Source organism: Emys orbicularis, chromosome 4 (assembly GCF_028017835.1).
Source record: "Emys orbicularis isolate rEmyOrb1 chromosome 4, rEmyOrb1.hap1, whole genome shotgun sequence".
NCBI classification, from domain to species: domain Eukaryota; kingdom Metazoa; phylum Chordata; order Testudines; family Emydidae; genus Emys; species Emys orbicularis.
Window position 1 is genome coordinate 27,266,718 of NC_088686.1, and position 16,801 is coordinate 27,283,518.

Genomic DNA, 16,801 nt, shown 5'->3' on the forward strand with positions numbered 1-16,801 from the left:
ATATGACAAATTATGGCAGCGCAAGGCAAGCTGATCCTTAACCTGTAAGATTCTAGGAGTTCCCCCAGCTGCTGGCTGCACTAGCCTACAAGCAGAGGTTTCTCACCAAACTGCGATTAAAAGTGCCCTTTCTGAGGTCTGTGTGAAACAAAGATATATGCTGCCTCTCAATTTTTTCCAGACTTTGGGGTCAGACGGTGACCAGACAGGCAAATAACAGTCAAATTTATACAGGAAGTTGTCAAAAGAGTCCTAGCACAGGCAGAAATGACTTTTGACCTTTGTAGGTGTCAAAGGTCTGGTTCAAGTTTCTTTATAGTAATCTGTAGCTATGGCAACGAAAACAGGCCCTTTGAATGAATCAGTTTGTAGATTTTGCTTTGAAAGTTTTCTTTAACTTTCATATTTGAACTGAAATTTAATTACAAACAATTGCTTAAAGCTTTATTTACAATATAAAAAGAACAAAGGTGGTAGCTTTGGTGGTGGGCTCAGGAAAAAAAAAAGATTATTCCTCCCACTAAAATTAGTCTCAGGTGGATTTGTTTTTCCTTTTCTTTCTTCCCCACACTTACAGCAAGTCTAAAAATATTTTGAGAGCCAAAAGTAGCCTGTGAGAAAATCAGGGGGATGTGCTGACAGTGTCTTCACAGATAGTCAAAGAGAAAGCCACAGGCAAATTAAAATGGTTTGCAAGGACCAAACCAAAGCAAAACAAAAACAAACAAGCAAACAAAAAGCCTATTTTTTCCCATTTGCACAGTATTTTCCATTGCCACTCGTCATAACAAGAGCCACCCTTGTCTTTTTGCAGACTCATTAATGCAAGCACAGGAAAAGATTAAAAGTGTTTAGATTATGGCACAACTATCGATAGTGGTGCCTGACAGCAATATTATCACCTCATTGATATAAATGCTGAGCTTCGGTGATTTTAAAAGTGTGACTGATTAAAGCAACATAAATAGTGGCCCTGGCACTAATGCTGTCAAGCATAAATCTGAGGCCTTGACAGTATCATGTGAACCCAGCCTCTGAGTGGCCTGAAACCTTCCATTTATCCCAGCTTGGGAACATGCCTATTGCTGTTCTTTACTGTAGACTGCAAAAATATTTTTGTCGGTTTAATGTGGATCGTATCATTGTTTTGATACACCTGTATGTAGTTCTTTGCATTCTACCTACCTGTTTTATTTTTAAGGGAAAAGACCCATAAGTGCCTTCCTCTTTTAGTAGTTGCATTGTCCTAAAACTGATGTATTATGGAGAACTCTTAGAGAGGGTTAGATATGCCATGTTTTGTAATAATCATGGTAACATATAGAGAGACCCACAATTGCATCCACAACGTGTGAGTTTGGAGGAGAGGAGTAAAGATAGGGAGACTGGTTTTCTATGATATCATCCAAACTACACAAAAATATATTAAAGCAAGGTCTGTTCTGTATTTCCCATTCCTTATAAGATTGGGTTAAGGTCCCACAGCTTATCACATTCACCATCCAAAGATAGTCAAATAATTCAATCATGCAGACAGATTACAACAAATACTGGAACAGTAATATAGTGCACCATGTGACACAGAAGAAATGCCATTCCAGAGTTTGCTCATGCTAATAAGAGGGGAAATGGTCTCTTAAAGATGCATATACATAGAGTAGGTTCCTCTCAGTGGGCAAATGCCAACATATAACTGAGCAGGCAAAATATGCATTTGTGGATGCAAAGTGTTCAGTTCCACATGAAACAGAGAGCAGTTGCTTTGCATTTACACTGTATAGCACCTACTGTCTCAAGCTCTCAAAGTGCCTTTCCCACATGAATTAATTAATTCCCAGCACCCCTGTGAGATAGGTGTTGTTATCCCCATTTTGCATTGGGGATTGTATTCAGCTCTCCATTATACTACCATAACTCCACTGATTTCAAGGGAGTGAGTAAGCCAGACAGCATGTCTTGAAGGTCCCTAGATCTGTGTCAAAGCACAAAGGAAGTTCCAGGGCCCCCAGTAGACCTCTCAAGAATGTCCTTGCTTTTGCTCCCTCCCAATTAAAGATGATAGCTCATGTACCTCAGATGGTCACTTAATAACATATAGGGAGAGAGACGGTCTCTGAAGTGGAGGGAATCTAAGTTATGAGGGCTTTGGAGGTCAAAATGATCACCTCATGCTTCTAGAAATCAGCTGGTAATGAGTGTACATCATAGGGCATAGATATATCATGGGAGAACAGCATAACAATCAGGCTGCCTGAGTTTTAGTACTAGTTTTGTGTGTTGAACGGGTACTTTTTGTGATTTTGCCTTTTCTAAAAACAATGTTTGAGCAGGAAGGGTTGAAATTTTACAGGTGATCTTTTTTTTTTTGAGTACCCAGCTACCATTGTAAAGGTTTCAGTCAATGAGACAATTTCTGCTTTTATTTAGACGTTACTCCAGATTGTTTTTCCACACTTGCTTTGTGGGTTTTATTCTGCTCTCATTTTCATGAGTGTGTATCTGGAGCTATCTTCATTAAAGTCAACTGAGTTGCATCAGTATGAGGAGAACCAGGACCCTCGTATTCATTCATTCATGTTATTTTTGATATCTCCAGATTTGGTGACTAACATAAATATTGCACAGTGTGATTTTAACAACTGAGAGCAATCCTGCCTCATAATTAAATTACTATAGTTATTTTTTCTTCCTGGTTCTCTGTTCTAGTCAGCAAGTCCTGGCCCTTGTGCAATTGCAATGTGTTATCTATCCTCCTCAGGTTGGGACCATTAAACTAGCGCTTGTTTGAGAACATGGAGAGAGATCGGAGTAGAAAGCAAATGTTGTTGTTGTTGTTTCTCATGTACAGTGGTTAATTGCAGTTTTGGCAAGCATTGTGTGATGGGACAGACCTTGTATAAAGTGCCCCAAACAGGCTGGCACTAAGCAAATAGTAATTGGGCTGCAAGGAAACATTTTTCCTTCCTGTGCCAAAATAGAGACCTGATCTTGCGCAACTAATCAGAGGTACTAAACAGTCTGTGGCCTGGTGGATTTGTCTGGTTCTGTTTTCAGAGGGAGAGCTGTCAAGTGCAACCTAGACTGCAACAACTGCAAGAATCATCCTTTGAAAGGCTGGTTAAATCCAAACATACACTGATTGAGGTCAGGCAGAAAGCCCAGTTCCCCAAAGTACTGATTTTATAGCTTGAGGAGTAGAGGTGGTGCTGTGTGCAGTTCCTGCAAAGTGGAGGATAAAGGGAAGCCCTTTAATTTCAAACTTAAATAAAACTTAGCATCAGAAATGTCTAACTCTCCTTTTGCCCTTTTAAGAATCTGCAATTTGCATTAAGAATCTGCAATTTGCAGGCACTGCTTGCAGGTTTCAGACTGTTCTGATCTAAGAGAATAATATCAGGAGAAGTGTACCCTAAACTATCCACCCAAAGCAAGTAAACCACAGTAATTTCTTTTTATTCTTGGACTCACAGAGCCCGGCAATTAAAATGCCAATGAAATTATGGGAGAGAATAAAAAATCAATTAGAAATGAAATCTCAATTCTGTATTTCCATTTGAACCTGGGAGAATCTTTCAATTTTCTTGGTCTGCCAGATATTACAAATATGGTAGGGAAACAAATTGCATTTGAAAGAGGTGATAGATAGATAGATAGATAGATAGATAGATAGATAGATAGATAGATAGATAGATAGATAGATAGATAGATAGAGCAGAGGGATTTCTGGTTTTCTTGCAACTCCATTTGCAGCTATCTGTATCCTTCCCCTTTCTCTACTACCAGGGAGTATTATAAGTGAACCTCATCTTCCTCTGTGATAGCAAAATGCTCATTTGAGTCCTGATCTTGCATCACTGAAGCCAATGGCAGTTTTGCCAATGACTTCCATGCGAGCAAGATTAGGGGACTTTGTAGCTGATCTAAAGACCGTTGAAGCTAGTTGAAGTATTTGCAGTGAACTTTGATGGGAGCAGGAATGGGCCCTAAGAAAGCCATGCTTGAATGACTTGTTTTGTTCCCAGACAGTGGGTACAAAGGGGTGAAATGAGGAAGTAACTTTAAAAGGGTGTCTGTTTTCACCCAGCTACAGTGTCTGATTTTCTCTGTTTTTTTTTTTTTTCAAACAAATATGCAAATTCTACACATGGGAGCTACCAGCACTCCTCTATCAGCACATCATGTTTTCAAGGGCCCTCAACTTGGCTGACCACATAGGGCCAGATTATGTTCCATCCTCATGCCTATACCAGTAGCAGCACACCTGTGTGTGGCCCATCCAGCTCACCATACGGTGGGGAGCAGCACAGAGGGGACAGCAACCTCTGAGAGGTCACCACGTGTGTCATTTCCCGCCAACCCCCTGGATTTGGATGGCAAGTGGGTCGAATAAGATGAGAAAGGGGCGGAGCTCAATGGGCCAGCCAGCACAGCTGCACTGGTCTGCTGGGGCATGTATGTTGTGTCAGGCATTGGGCATGCCCCACCAGAACTGTGGAGACCAGCTTCTTCTCCATCTTTTTTCAAGCAAGAAACCATCACAGAGTACTTCCACTACAGATTTGTTACTATAAAAATTACCATATCAATAACACGTCATTACCAGAGTGAGGCTGTCTGTCTCTGAAGGTTTCAAACTATAGTCAGACCAGATCACATGCATGATTCAGTCCAAATGTTTCTCTTTTTTCTGTACCATGGCTTTACCACTATGGTCTATATTATCATTGTATGTTTTCGAGACCTTTACTATGCCACTGTTTCTGCTAAGGTCTTACTAATCCAAGTTCCAGTCCAGGGCATATTATCTGAACGTGTTATATTATTCACAGAGGCAAGCAGAGGAATTGATTTTCAAGTGGTGCAGGACTTGAGAGAAATAGCTGAGCTCAAAAGATAGAGCCCCGAGGCCCCTATGTAGATGCATAAATGGAACTGCAGGACAGGATGACCCATTGTGACACAAAAGGGTGCTTACTGTAAAGTTCTTCCACTCCAGCCTTTCTATTAGCACGAAACAATACTCGTAAACTTACTAATAAATATGCAGGACCAAAATCAAGCAGGTGTAAATCAGCATAACTTCACTCAACTCTGCTGAGTAGCACCCACTCAAAACGGGGTTGAATTTGTCCCAGAATGCTTATAAATAGGTGGGTGTCCCTGATAGGAAGACATGAGTTAATTAGGAGCAGTCAAAGCACATGGTAAATTGGATAGGATCCAAGGTAAGGACTAGCAAACCTCAAAACCTTCAGAGGCTGAATCTTAGCTATATTATCCAACCCACTCTGATATGTGAAACTTGATTAGAAATCTCATGAGAGAATAGATTTTATCATTAGGTTCCCAGTGTTTCATTTTTCCATACATCAAAAAAAAAAAAAAAACAGATACTTTCAGTCATAATGGTCTTTATTTTAGATTAAGAGAACAACAGATACAAAAAAGGAACCATGAGAGAGAACACAGTGTGTCTCCTCTGGGATGGTCTGCACTCAACTGCTCACAAAATGGCTGCCTGGCTTTTTAGAGGCCTTAGCATTTTAAAGGTGTAACACAGAGAAAACAAATCCCATTACATTTACCTTAGTGAATACCCCACATCCCATACTTCCTGTTCCAAACAGGCCAGGAATACTCACTGGAAGCTAATCCTGACTTTTTAAACAGAGTAGGCAAAAACAGACATATACAATATGTGCACTTGGAGCCAATTTACTGCTGCAGGTATAGATCATAAAAATGCATATAATTCAAAACAGGGCAGGCTTTCGCCTACCCTGCCTGCACTGAGAAGCCTCCTCTGAAAATACCACAAGAACTGGCTATTTTGCAACATTTCAGTACTTTTACTTCCGCTCCCAGCCAGAAATAGCAAATACAGAGGTTCACAACAACGTTGTGATGGTGGAGGGGAAATTTTGATCAACCTTCCAAAAAGTCTGGTTTGAGAGGATAAGCAAAATTTTGCATCTTGCTTTATCCGGACTATCCTGCACACAATTAAGGGGGGCTGGGGAGAGGGATTGGTGGGAGTCTATGTATGTGAATCCTATTCTGCAAAAGAGCCAGCTGCATAAAGGGATCCCTGGATTAAAGGTTAAGTGTACACTGTATATTATCTTTTTAAAACAAAAAGAAGAAAGGAAAAATAAAAAAAAAATGGTATGAAAGTTTAAAAGTGTGACCTCTGGAACCAGACATGCTGAGACTGGGCAATATTGAAGCCAGAAACAGAAGGGGCTGGATAAAAGGCTTTGTGATATGAATCTCTGTCTCTCCTTCCCTCAGCAGAAAGGCTTAAATATCTCCTTCTTGGACAAACAGATCAATACAAGCTTTTTAACATCTTCAATGAGAGCTCATTAATGCTCTCATGGTGTCCTCTTTTGTGCCCTGATGACCTGGTGGGAGCAGAGGAGGCTGAACTGCAGCTTGGTAATTATCACAGGAATAACACTTCATATCATCTCCTACTGAAATGTGAATTGTTTTCCTAATTATTCAGGACAGCAGCTAGTGAAAGTGCAAACTAATTGAAAATACATTATGATTTATTTGAGTATGTGCAATTGGGCCTATTAGTTTGGGTTAAATGTTAACCAATATGAATATTTGGTTTTGTCTGTTTGAAAAGCTGGATATCAATGCTACTGAAGAGCAGGAGCAGAACATTCCATTTTCCCCACATGGCTCTTTCATTACATGTAGTTCATAGCTTTTCTCATGCCAGTGGAGTCATCTGGACAGTACCCATTTAAACGCTGATGTCTTACTTTGGGTGCAGGCCTTTGAGAACATTTAAGGATCCGATGAATGAGGGAGGGATGTAGGGTGTTGAATCTTGTTGTGAGAAATTATGTAACAGGTGACAGAGAGCACTTATTAAAAGATCAATATACTGAATGATTGAATAAATAATGTTTAACATGATTCAACAGTCTATGTGGGATTTTGTAAGATGACTACCCTGTTTGCTTTTCACAAACTGATCTCATTGTTTATATAAAAGACTAAAACCACTCTTTAAATCAGATGTAGACTACTAGGCATTTATAAATTGCAGTATAATAATTATGATGCTCCAGTAAAGAAAAAATAAACATATGATTTTAGTCTAAAATATTTTTATTTAGGTTAATGAAAGCACAGCAAAAAGAAAGAACAAACAGAAAGTTTCCATGAGAAAGCAGTGTGCCTTTCTTCTCTGATTTACAGGTTGAGTAAAAAACACACATTGAAAACCAGCCTGCAGAGTTATTTGCCAAATAGCAGACAAGTTTAGGACTACATTTCAAAAGTATCGTTGTTTGACCCAATTTTGGAGAGTCCAACTTGAAATACTTTAAGGGGCCAGGTTTTTAGCAAGCACTAAGATTGTCACCTCTGAGATACAAAAACCAGGGCCATCCAGGATGATCCGGAGCCCATAAAACTGGACAGCTGGCAGTGTGTACTGAGCACCCTTACAGATTTCCCATGACAGCTACTACAACAACAACAACAAAAAGGACAATCCTGGGAAAACCTGGACAGGGGGCAACCCTAGAAAGCACAGAGCATCTACCTGGGGAAATCAAGTCTTTTTCAAGTGTCTCGAGGTGAGCACCTGGAAAACTGAAGAACCCAGAACCATGTGTCCCTTTTGAAAATTTCGGCAACATCATATAAAATATATATTTAATTTATGCAAGACGTGTGTTCTTTGAAGCACCTGTCTGGAGCAGCTTCGTCTTATTGCCTATACAGGTTACCAGGGTGCCAAGCTGTCATTACAGTACATTAGTCTGAAAATAATGCGAGAGTCACAAAATTGGGCGCTTTCTTTTCATCTTGACAATTGGTGTCTAATTTGTTGGGTGACCTATCTATCAGACAGCTACCCAACAGTGAAGTGTGATGCAGCACAAAGCCAGTAGAAACAGTGACAATTTAAAAAAAAATGCTGCACTGCTCTATTTTAGTCACATTTTATAATCCTGTTTTTAGTGCAAGAATTTAATTATACATATTTGCATCATTTCTTATATTCTGACATATTAATTAAGGATGCTCTAATTCAATTCCTGTGGCACTATTGGCCTAGCCTGTAAAAACATTTTACTGTTTTTGTACAAATACAAAAATGAAGAGGTAGGTAAAGGCAGCACCTCAGGTTGCTGCCTACACGCTGCCGTTCCTTCTTGTCATTGAAATAGCAGGCTAATTATTTTATAAATAACGTGATAGATTCCCCCATCTGTACAGTGCACGGTGGCACTATTGCTTAATAAAAAATACATGGGAGAACTGCATTCTCCAGGAGGTTCTTGGGCTGAAAAGTGTGTCTGTCTCTGATGGGAGATGGAGGAGGATTTGAAAAGGCTAGTTTCTAGGACCTCTGAAAATAAAGTGACTGGTGTGATGCTTCTAAGTTTTTACTATTACTTTACATGAGCTTTACCCCCTCCTCCCCTGATTTGTTACTCTTTGCAAATGTTATGAAGCAGTGAACAGTAACCTAGATGTGGCTAGTTGCTAGAATCCTGCTGTAATTGCTGAGAGGAAGCATTGTCTAGTGTTTAGAGTAGGTGACTGAAAGTCCAAGCTTTTGTGCTAATCACCTAGCTCTACTTCTGACATCCTGTGATGGGGCATATTCCCCATACTGGCCCTGAGAGGGCAGAATTAGGCCAGGTGGGCCCAATCAACAATTAAGCAGTGAGCTGGGGAGAGATTTAGGCTGTTAGGGACCACTAATTGGAAGCAGGCTCAGCTGGACAGGAACAGGAGGGGCATGTATAAAACACAGGAGCTGGGAGCAGAAGGGGGAGGTAGATTGCAGTCACTCTCTGGACGAAGGGAGGTGTGTTGGGACTATAGAGAGTAATTGATAGTATTCTCTGGGAAGAGGGAGTTGGGAGGATGACAACCTAGAGAGGGGGAGGAAACCAGAAAAATAGGAGAAGGCTTAGGGGAAAAGTAGCAAGGAATAGTAGTGCAGACCTTGACTGCTGATTAGAGGGCCCCTGAGCTGGAACCTGGAGTTAGAGGTCTGTTCCCCTACCACTGGAGAAGTGGCAAGGTCAGAGCATTGAAGTGAAGACTGCATTTTGTATAGCAGGACTGTGATACCACCCTGGAAGGGGGAACCATGTAGTGACCTGGCCGGAGGGCCGAGTCATGAAGAAGAGGCTGTGGTTCCTGGAGTGAGGTGGTCTGTAGGGCAAGAGGATGATAGGAGAGACAGCCAGAGGAGAATGCAATGCCTGTCTGTAGCTAATTACCAGAGTGACCAGGAGGAAGCTCCACTAGCAGTGAGTGGACTCTGTGACACTTCCCATGAGACCTTAGGCAAGTCCCTTAATCTCAGTGCCTCAGTTTATTCAGCCTTCTGTGAAAGGTTTTAATAATGTAAGGCTTAATTAATAAGTGATTACAAAGTGCTCTGAGACCCTTGAACAAGAGTTACTTTAGAAGTGCCCAATACTTTGATGGTCAGAATTTTGTCCTTGAGTTCCAATTCCAATTGTCAATATTTCAGACCCCCAGATTCAAGTTCAAGGCTGACCTATTCTAACTGCCTTATTGAACACTGTTATGTAGACATGTTCCTCTAGTTTTTCAGGAAGAGGCACATGCAGTTGCATACATGCAATTGTACAGTCCAATACAATACAACCAGAAATAGCTGACTGGAGTGTACAAACTGCAGATTTGAACACGTGCTAATACTGTGTGGGTCTTTGCCCCCCTCTTGTGGCTGGACCATAAGAGGTTTACAAGTCTGCTACTAGGCTAATGGATTTAGTCCTCATGCTTTCAGGTCAAAATGTTCCAGGTTCAATATCCATAGGCGAATGTTAGCAATTACTAATACGATAAGGTGACAGTATGTGGTGCATGAACAGAAGAGAAGGTACCGTTTGGCTTTTGTGCGTGGAGCTCTTGTCCTGGTTTGACAATGGTGCAGGGTTTTTTTTCCCTGTTCCTGTAAGCATGATGAGCAAAATGCATATGGTTACATGTCCAGTAAAGCCAGTGAAGTTACACCAGGAACCAGGGGGATATCACCAACCAGTGGGGAGCTCAGAACTAGAGCTGGTCAGAAAATTTTCATCTAAGCAGTTTTCAGTTGGAAAAATGCCATTTTAATTTAATCATTTTTTTTCATGAAATCATAGGAATGTTGATGAAATTTTCCATGACAGGGAAATCCTCAGTTTCAGCCAGCTCTACAAAGGACAGTGTGGACATTAAAAATAAAAATACTTAGCCAGATGTTGAAAAAACAACAAAAAAAAACAAGGAAGGGAAAGTGAACAAAGATTCTGTAACAAGTTGAGATTGGATTGTTCTGTACTGGGGGCTGATCCAACAGCTGTAAAAGTTACTCAAACTATTTTTACACTAGCAATATCACACACCTGATAAGTATGGCAATGGGGTCCCAAGGTTTCTGCTGCAATCCCCCATTCTCCTTTTAATTCTGAGCAGAGTACTGTGCCTAAGAATGGCACAAACAAGTAACAATCCTTTAGCTGTTCCCATTGGAAAGTCATGTACTAGTTGTGAATTATTCCCTCAAGAAATCTTAGTAATCTTGACTATTTTTGAATTTCTTAACATACTTTGATTTAAAGACTAAATTAGGCTTAAGCCAGTGATCGTATGTCTTGAACCACTTTTGAAAATAAATGAGATGTGCTGATGCCGAAATGTTGGTAAAAGGGGATTAAGACTAGGCTGCTTTCCACCCCACCGGCTTTGTGTTACTATTAAGAGGGATGGATTAATATCAGATTTCTGGTATCTGGTTCCTCACTGATATTGCTTAATTATCCAGATAAGTAATCAGAGTCCAAGCATGAGTGACAACATAAATACAAAGAACATCTTATTTTTTTCTGGGGGGGAAAAGTGTTTATTAGTTTAAGCATCATAAAGATATACAATTTTAGAGTGCTCATTAAAGTTAAAATGTAAAGTAGTTTTTAGCTGCTTGGTTTTGGTTAGTCGCCCTCTGAAAAGAAAAGTAGTGGTTTATTTATTCATTAACAGGCACTGCCACATGTCTTATACTCCATGGCTTCCAATGACACTGGACTGCATGTTCCAGTTTTAAGTGATTTTCCCATCCAATCCCCCTCTCCAATTATTCCACATTCCTCTTTTTCATTCTCCAATACCCCCTGTCTCAGACCCGAAGCCTCAGCATAAGAGGGTGGGCCACTGAGCTTCCCCTGGCTCACATCAGAGGCTGAAAACATCTGGACTCCCCGCTCAAGCTGTGGAGAGGAGGACCATAAATTCCCAGATGGCATTTGAGCCGAGGTCTTCTGCATAGACACTTTCTGTGCTTGCTGGTAATTTTATCCAGTGATACATCATGTGTGTGTGCATGTGTTGTGTGTGTTTTAATAGCCTCTTGATTCTAAGCCTAGAGAGGTGCTTGGGGCTGATGGGAGCTCTGATTATGAATCAGCGATTTGGTATCAAAAGCTGGTTTAAGTGGAGTCTTTGGGGTTGCCTCACCATCTTTCCATCCTTGGATGGTTTTATTCATTTCTAAATCTCTGTCTCAAAGTCCCACTAGTTGCCACCAGAACAAATCTAAAAAGCCCCTAGGCGTTGCTCTTGAAATAGGGCTAGCAAATCCTTCCTACTGGAAACCCTGACTATTGCATTCTTGATCTTCCTAGCCTGCCACTGGATCAGGGGATTATGCCAGAGGGAGCAAACATCTTGAGTTGTAAGATGGAGTATGGAACTTTTCTGTGTGGGTCAAGATAGAAGAATTTGCTTTTCTCAGTTTCTTAAAAGGGATGAAGGATGGAAGACTCCCGGGGCTGTCCCTCCACTGTATGAGGAGGGAAGAAGAGAGAACAATCTGCACCCAGCCACCAGGATAAAAAGAAATAGCTGGTAGGAGGAAGGAGAGAGAAGGACCAATGCATTTAATAGGTAGCCCAAATCTGAATATAACCTGCAACATATCAAGTCCCAGAACTGCTCTGCTCCCCGGCCTGCTCAAACTATATGTAAACTAAATCTAAATATCAGCGCTCATGCACATTCCTAGCAGGTATATGATTAAAAAGTTGTAGTTATTTGCTTTGCTTAGTTTAATATTCATTGTACCAGACACCAGCCAGAGTGCAGCAAACATGCATAATGTTGTTCAGCACAATCTGCATTCTTTGTACACAGGGAAAGCATTCATCTTTCACAAGCTGTATATTTCCTTTTCCTATGTTCTGAATTTCAGCTGATATGCCCATCCACTGCCATAGCTTGCTAGCCCTGCCTTACCAAATAGGTCATGCCAGTTCTAAACCAGCAGCCTAACTTTTAATTAGAGTAGTAAGACATAGCTGATCCAGGGGAGGGGCAATGGACATAGTGCAGGAAGAAGTAAGAGCCCCTCCAGAAGAATAATATAGCCAAGGATGACTCCAAACCTGAAAGGAACTGGTGACACTAACAGCCCTCTTTCTCTTCTTTCTCCCCCTCCACTAAGCAAACTGCTGAAAGCCTGAGATCAGTTGTAAAGATAAACGAGAACTGAAAGATGTGCAGCAGGTCTTGTACTTGAAAGCGCCATACCTTATGATTCTACACATGCCTCCCTAGCTCTAACCAGAACGGTTTCTCACATATTTCTGTGGGAGGGGAGATTATCTGACAGTGACTCAGAGTTGAGGAGGTGAGAGTCATAATCTTTGTTCAACCACTGAACCTGCCATGGGAGGAGGACTAGCGCCAGAGGTCTCCCACCTCTCTCAGGGCAACAGTGGGTGACTCCAACCCAGTAAACCAGTTATTTACTATTTTACATGGTGACAACATTAGCAGTCCTCATGCACAGTGCAATAATTATTGACAGCATACATACAGACTAATAGCTAGGCAACAGGATCATACCACAGTGTTAGGTATAAACTTACATAGATGTGTTATTGTTGAACTACTGTATCCCCTGACTATACTAATTATTTTACTTAGGGTAGGTTAGGCAAGGTGAATCCTTTATGCCCTTCTCTTTATCATATATTCCTTTTCTACAGTTGTACCACCCGCAGCTGAGTTCTTGCCAGAAAAGCATGACCTATGTATGATCAACTTGATCGGTTCTTGGATAACAAACATCCAACAGAAACCTTGCAGTTGCAGCTGTCGTTAATCAGTGGCTTTCCATCCACTCAGTTAATATGGTCTTAGCATGGTGTTAGGGACTTTTCTGTGGTGGGAGTTGATGTCTTTTGGAGGAGACATACAGTAAAACTGAGGTCCTTTGCCCACTTGTGGTCATTTAAAGATTTTTACATCACATTGTTTTTACAAGAAAAAGTGTCAGGTTTCAGTGGTAGCCGTCTTAGTCTGTATCAACAAAAAAACCGAGGAGTCCTTGTGGCACCTTAGAGACTAACAAATTTATTTGGGCATAAGCTTTCGTGGGCTAGAGCCCACTTCATCAGATGTATGAAGTAAAAGATACAGGTATAAATACATGAAAGGCTGTGGGGTGCTTTACCAAGTGTTAAGTCAGTCTAACGAGATAAATCAATTAACAGCAAAAATAACAGGAGTACTTGTGGCACCTTAGAGACTAACAAATTTATTAGAGCATAAGCTTTCGTGGGCTACAACCCACTTCTTCGGAAGAAGTGGGTTGTAGCCCACGAAAGCTTATGCTCTAATAAATTTGTTAGCTCTAAGGTGCCACAAGTACTCCTGTTATTTTTGCGGATACAGACTAACACGGCTGCTACTCTGAAATCAATTAACAGCAGGATACCAAGGGAGGAGAAATAACTTTTGAAGTGGTAAGAGAGTGGCCCATTACAGACAGTTGACAAGAAGGTGTGACTAAATTGCAATTTGGATAACTATCTTTTGCCTATCTCAATGCCCATTTACAGGTTTAGTTTTGCATGGTATTCTTCACTTCCTTCCGATCATAAACTGTTGTGCAGTATCTCAATCTGCTATTATAGACCTACTGTGCCCCATCCAGGGGAGACTGCATTTCAGGGCTAACACAGTATTTCCTGTAAAAAATCTATGAAGAGTTCAGTCCTACCCTTAACATACTGAGTCATGCAAGGGCAACAGTGAAACAGTGCTGGCCACATGGCTGAGCCATCTTGCTGGTGCAGGGGTTGGGGGAGCTGTCCCATGCTGCTATGTGCTCTGCAATTCATCCTAATTCTCTGCAAGAGAGCAGCATGTCTTCTCTTAAGTACCCTACTATCCATGTCTGCATAAACACAAAAAGTAATAATACAATTATGATGAAGACAAAGAAGCATTGCCTCCTGTTGGGATTCTTGTACCTTCCTATGAACTGGCTGGTGCTGGCCCCATCAGAGATGGGCTAGAAGCCTTGATGAATCACTGGTCTCCTTCGGTATTGCAATTCCTATGACTTTATTTGTAAATAGGGTCACAGGTGTTTCCTTGGGAGTCAGTCTAGTTCACCAGCTCCCCTATTTTGGTGCTTCAGATAGAGGAAGGCTGGAATTCTCCCCTTGTGGTATTGGGGTGTGCTGTGAGCAGGAGAAATATGCTGTTTGCACCCACTTTCTCCTGTTGCACTTGGGCTCTTCAGGTCAGCATTTTTCTCATAGCTTATACAATTCTTTAGATTCCTTTGGGATGAAAGGCACCACAGAAATATGAAAGATCATTATAGTTTCTTTCCCTTGTACTGCTAGCTTTTCCTACCCGAATATCTCAGCTGGATTTAATTAAGTGCTCTCTGGGGACTTTGCAAGGTAAGGAACTTTAACAAAAAATCAGGTAAGATTTGCCAAGTTGTGAAAGTCATTGTTCCGAAAAGCAGCTTTTGTCTCCAATGTATCCATGGTCCTAAATTCCTACTGGGCCTTCATTGCTCTCTAAGAAGAAAGATGGTCCAGGGGTTAGGAAATTAGTCTGGGACTGAGGCAACACAGGTTTAATTCCTTGCTCAGCCACCAGCTTCTCATGTGATCTTTGAGAAGTTACTTAGGCCTGGCCTACACTACAAAGTTAGGTTGACTTAAGTAACCTTGCATTAACCTAGTTGTGCATGTTTCTACACTCAAATTTTTCTCCCATCAAAGTAAGCTCCATGTTATCGTTATATAGTTACACTACCTCTCCAAACAGTGTTGAGCCCTGGTAGACATAGTGCAAGTGTATCCAGGTGCTGTCCCACCGTGCCCGAAACTGACTGCTCTCATCACGATTGTGAACTGGAAGCTGCCCACATTTAAAACCCCCATGTTTAAAATGCCTGTTCTTGATTGTCCAGCTTGTCGAGTACAGCTTGCAGCTCTCCCTTGCCATGTGCAACTGCCCAACCAACCATGCTGGCTACATGGTCTAGATGTGCCCTGCCTGGAATAGACAGGAGGTATTGGATCTTTTGGGCCTGTGGGGAGAAGAGACTGTGCAGGCACAGCTACAGAGCAGTTGCAGAAACGTGGACATTTATGAGCAGGATTGTACAGGGGATGCAGGTGAATGGGTATGACAAGAATCAGCATAAGTTCCACATGAAAGCGAAGGAACTGTGGCAGGTATACCAGAGGACTGGGGAGGCCAAGAGTCAATCTGGTTCCAAGCCACAGAACTGCCGCTTTTACAACAAGCTGCTTACCATACTAGGTGAACACTTCATCATCACCCCACAGACCACTGTGGATACTCTGAGGAGCCTGAGACACAGACACCTGCCGTGAATAGGGAGGGGGATGCGGGAGATGTAACCGGGGGATGAGGAGTGGTCCAGCTGTGCCATGAGCCAGGAGCAGTTTCAGACTCCACTGCAATCTAGTCAGTCCTGGCAGCCCAGCATGGGCAAGGCCAGTGGAGGGGAAGGCACCTCAGATAGGACTGCATTTCCTATTACAATGTTGAAATGTACAGCTGGCACCCAACCCTAGTGGAGCAGGAAACGGGCACTGACTTTTCATTAATGTATTCCTACTAGACGAGATAGCAGTACAACAAAGAGAGCTGGAGTTAGCTGGAGGGGGAGGGGCATGCAAAGCAGTTTATGTAGAAAGAGATTTCCTTTAATCCTCCTGAGAGATCTCAATGAAGCTCTCATGGAGGTGCTCTGCAACCCTCATGAAGATTTCTAAGGAAGACAGCCTTATTTTTGCCTCCAGGGTAGGACGCTCTCCCACACCAGTCCACAATGATTTCAGTAGGCATCATTGCAGTAAACAGGCTAGTAGCATATGGGCCCACGCAGCTTTGGGAAGCCACCAGCAGCTGTGTTCTCTGTGCCTTTGTTACCCTCCGGAGCGAGATATCCGCTAAAATCATCACCTCCCCATATAGAAAACCATGCCAATGCTGAGTGCCATTGCCCTGCACTCATACCCATGGAAATGGGCTGAAATGTTGTTGTTTTGTGCAACTGAACAGTTCCCTTCTCGTTGCTTCCCTCTCATGTTCACCGTGTTTGTGGCTGAAGAGCAGTGCTGTGCACAGACATTCCAAGGCAGCACGGGAAGGGGGTTCTGAAACGTAACTTTTGCTATCCATCATGATTATAAATACGATACCTCTGTGTGGTGTTTTATCTGAAGCTGTTGCAATTGCAGCCTTGAGGTCCCCTCTCTCCTGCAGAACACCTGACCATAATAGGGAGGAAATCCTGCAATCCAGTGCTGCATCAGATGACGAAGAGAGGGCCTGAAGAGTGAATATTGCAGTCAGTATGGAGAGGGAAAGATCAGAAAGGAAAGAGGCCCAGGACACAGAGTGGGGGGTGCACCGGGACATAATGGGGCTTCTCTGGCAGCGAACACAGATGCTGCAGACT